Raw genomic sequence first — 4,748 nt, 5'->3', positions numbered from 1 at the left:
AATCGTCCATGCCACTACAACCGGTTAACATCGAGCAACCATTCAGCCAAAGGGGCTTGGACATAATAGGTGAGATCGTTCCTCACTCTTCTAAGCAGCATAGGTATATCCTCACGGCAACAGATTATTTTACTAAATGGGTAGAAGCAGTTCCTCTCAAGACAGTTAATTCTGAAAACATTATTGAATTCATAGATCAATTTATCATCACTAGGTTTGGATTGCCAACGGCCTTAATGTTTGATAATGCATCATACTTTTCTGGAAATACAATGACTGAGTTTGCACTTAAAAGAGGGTTCAAACTGAAGTATTCAGCCAACTACTATCCGCAAGGTAATGGGTTGGCTGAATCAACAAACAAAAACCTAATCAAGATTATCAAAAGAACAGTCGACCAAAACCAAAAGAATTGGCACAAAGCGCTGGTAAATGCTTTATGGGCAGATAGAATCACGAAGAAAGCTTCAATCGGCACTTCTCCCTTTAATTTAGTTTATGGGAAAGAAGTGGTTCTTCCAACTCACTTAGTCATTCCCTCTTTGTCTTTAGTACAACACATCGATGAAGTATCTACTTCCTCTTTACAATTGAGACAAATGGAGATAATCAAACTAGAAGAACGACGAGAACAAGCTAAGAAAACCCATGCTCACCACCAAGCGCTAATAAAATCCTCTTTTGACTCAAGCATAATGACCAGAAAAACCTTTCAGATGGGAGATTTAGTTTTGAAATGGGATAAGGCTCATGAAGAAAAGGGCAAACATACGAAATTTCAGAAGCTGTGGCTTGGTCCTTTTCAGATTGTAGAAGTCATAGGCCCATCGACGTTTGTGTTGCAGGATTTGGCAGGTAGAAGAGATTCTTTGCCTGTGAATGGACAGATTCTTAAAATGTATTTTCCATAGAAGATCATTCTTCTATTTTTGTAGGATAGTTTTAGTTTCTTTTATTTTGTTTTTCTCTTTCTTATAAATAAAGTCGGTTGTAAATGATCATTGAAAAGGATTCATGAAAGAGCACGCCAACTCTCTATCAGATTTTGATTTCACTTGTACAAATAGCAAAACTTTTCGAAAAATCTGACTTTTATTATTGACAAATAGAGTTAACTTTAACCTGGATTTGATATTAGTTTCAACCTCTCAAAAAACTTTGATGAAAACAACCTTTGGTAAAAAATTGTTTTATGTCAGCACAATGAAAGGTATCATCAATAATAAAATAAATATTCTCTGTAAAGCTGTTGTTTTCAAACTCTATTATTGTCGTCCAGGGCTTTCTTAAGGAAAAACAATGACTTCCTCCCTGCTAAAGGAAACCGCAGCATTCAGAAAAACAATCCGAGAAAACACTATATCTCAAAGAATAAGATGTCTCATCACGAGCCGGCTTATCATGATCACATATATTATAACTTGCTGACTTTGCCAATACTGTCTATCAAAACAGGGCAACGACTCAAAGATTGTTGCAATCAAAAGACAAGGGGTCTCATCACGAGCCAGCTTGTTCAGCAAAAGTGTAAATCAAGTGAATGACTGTGTCATAATTTGGCCACCAAACCAAGACATTGTTCTTTAGAGAATAAAAAAGGAAAAAGTGTCAAAAAGGATTTTTCTCTGAAATGTTGTAAATAACCTCAAGCAGGAAAAAGGATCATTGCTGGATAACATGGTAACCCTGTCGAGGCTATGGACGCTTGCGGGCAGCAGAGGCTCTACCTACGAAAAATGAGCATATTTTAAAGCCAGTACGCAGAGAAGACTTTATTTTATCTTTAAAAAGGACCGAGTAATGTCTGGTATGAATGCAAGAACTAAGCCTAAGGAAGCAAACAATTGGAATAAAAGAAAGGTTGAGACAAAGTATCATTGACAGGATAAGGGGTAATCTACTCTATCTGTCCATAACAAAATTTAGACATATGAAAATTTTTCTGTTTCGGAAGTGGAAATGTCAATAGAAAAGCAGAGATAACTGGTTCTTCACAGTGAATCGCCATTGTTGTGGTCACCAACAACCCCCCTCTTTGTTTGGTATTAGCAATAACATCAAGCAAAGGGGGACCCTTAACAAAAAATCCAAAAAATATTTTTATCAAAATTTTTGTATTTAACTTCCTAAAAGCTATATCGCATCACAAAGAGAGAGTGAAGCGTTTTCCTATGCGCATAAATAAGCTGCAAAGAAGCGATGCGAAATTCATCGCATCGCATATTTTGAAAGCGCCCTTAAAAGAAAACCTAAGGAATCGCCGACGGCCCATATGCGACGTCGCATAAGCAGCGCACAATGATCAAATGAAAAATGCGACCTTGCGATCTGCGATCTGCGATCTTACAAAATGCGATCTTGCGATTTGCGATCTGCGATGAATGAGACTATTAATTGCTGCGATGACACCTCTCGACATCGCAATCCTCGATGCTGCGATGCGAATCGCAGAAACCACTCATCGCAAAGTTTCCTTGGCATGATCTGTAAACCCAAAATTGAGCGCGCACCTTAAGGGAAATTAATGATTGCACGCATGAGTATCCAAGGATGATCGTGTTGCGTTTTTCGAAGAGTCAAGTCATTATGAGTGTCATGATTATGCATTCATTAGAACTTAAAGCTTTCATGTCAATCTTTTCGTCATTTCTCTTTTCCTTTGCGTAAACTGTAAGCCAGCAACTAATATAAATCTATATGCAGGAAACATCTAAGGAAAAGGGGAAAGCGCCAATACTAGAAGAACAGAGAGGAGATGCCTTCGCAAATGGATGCCGCATGCAGTAGGGCCACGGATTCCAGAGTATCACTCAACAGACACTGATGAAAATAGACTATCCAAGACTCAGAGTCAAAGGCGCACAAAAGCAGCATGTTTGCAAAAGATCCTGAAGCTCAGACTGGGTAAAGCAAAAAGAAAAACGCTAAAGAGGGAGGACGCTCCAGAAAAGCCTGGAACAAAGAACGGAAGATTGTTTAGGCAACGAAATCCCTAACTCATTGAGTCATTCGCACGGCCGGAAACCGAAATAGCAACAGCACAATCAGTTTGAAAGAAATCTGGGTTATACTAAGTATACACACAGCAAATACACCCAGCCAGAGGAAGATTTTCGAAAATATCTTCTAGTTTGTCAGAAAGAGGTGCCAGCTTTTGTTATTTCTACTTTTATCGCTCGAACAAAAGAAAAAGACAACCAGCTGACTCTTTCCAGGCGAACCTTGCATTGCTTACAACACTAAGGAGCAGATACAAAAACGGTTAGAAATTAGATTCAATTTTTAGAAATAAATTTGTTTTAGTAAAAGGGCGGTCATTTGAAGCCGTTTCCTAAATTTGTGTAATTAAGATTAGTTAGTTAGTAGTATTTAACCCTTCTCATGGCATTTGGAGAAGGGTCCAGAAATTTGTCAAAAAACTTGTGCTCAAAGCATGCACTTTTGCACCCTCGGAGGGGGTTTTTGATGAATGGATGGATCGAGATTTATTTATGTTTGCATTTTAATGTCTGCTACTGATGTTGCACTTCTGTACTCTTAGTAGGTTAGAAGTAAGTAGAGATAAATCGTTATTGCTTGAAGTTTGTGAGTGAAATCAGTCATAAATGGTACTTTTATCTCTTGATTAATTTCTGCTTATATTCTTAGAGTGATATACAGCTGAGTTGTTTATATGTTAATGTATGAATGTGTGGGTTACCATTTGGCACTTTTGTACGGTGGAGTCATTTATTTGTGCTTGACATATGAATAAACTGTTATGCGATATGCTGTTCACAACTGTTTTGCCTAACTTCTTATGCAGAATGGTTTATCTTAACTGATTTATATTCTTATGATAGCTGAATGATCTTTATTACCAGTTATTGTCTGAAATCTTTTTAGATCGCATAATGAAAGAATTCTACCCCGAGTTAGTATAGATTAGATGTGCTGTTTTTTGTTAGATTACAGTAGCATAGAGTCAGTTTAGAGTTTAGAATTAAATTAGCTTAAAAATACCTCTAAATTAGCTTCATCAAAATCTACACACACACACACATCCTTTAGATTGGGAAGCTGGTCCCATTATCCCCAGTCGGACCCGCTACACCAAACGGGCAAGGAGCCGCCAACCAGGTTCCAGACCGGGTGGGTATCCCCCTTGTTGTTGACCCGATTTCGAGGCCCTCAACAGTTTCCCACATTCATTTTCAAGTTTTATCCCCATATTCCTAACTCCCACTATCTCAAACCCTAGCTGTTATCCCTAAAGCTCCCTCATTCACTCCTAAGCCCCTTTTTTTCCCTATCCCTAAGTCACATCATTCCCTATCTCATTTGTAAAATCCCAAGTTACTCCAACATTCAGTGGTTGTCCCCTCCTCCAAAGTTTGTCAAATCCTCAAAGGGCAAACTACCACTTGGCAAGACTTCATTGTTCCCACTGTCCCATTTTCACCACAGTCCCTCATTTCCCTTTGGCACACATTTGGCATTGAAAAAAGGCACCAAGTTCTCATTTCTCATTCTCAACAAAAAAAACATACACTTGGCATAGACTTTCAACACCATGGAGGCGGGCACCGATACATTATATGACCAAGACAGTGAATTTACAACTGAAACTGCATGCACCAGGAGGACACTAAAACGCCATAAAAGGGAGGATAGACTCCGAATCTTGGCCGAAGTCTCTTTGGCTGAGCATGATGCTTGATGAGGCACCTTCAGTCCAAATTTCAAGAAATTTGGAGCAATTTTTGCAT

Source organism: Pinus tabuliformis, chromosome 5_1 (genome assembly GCF_031772625.1).
Source record: "Pinus tabuliformis cultivar Carrire ecotype Pingquan chromosome 5_1, CPIR1, whole genome shotgun sequence".
Classification (NCBI taxonomy): domain Eukaryota; kingdom Viridiplantae; phylum Streptophyta; class Pinopsida; order Pinales; family Pinaceae; genus Pinus; species Pinus tabuliformis.
The sequence above is the reverse complement of the archived record's forward strand: the minus strand, read 5'-3'. Positions refer to the sequence as shown.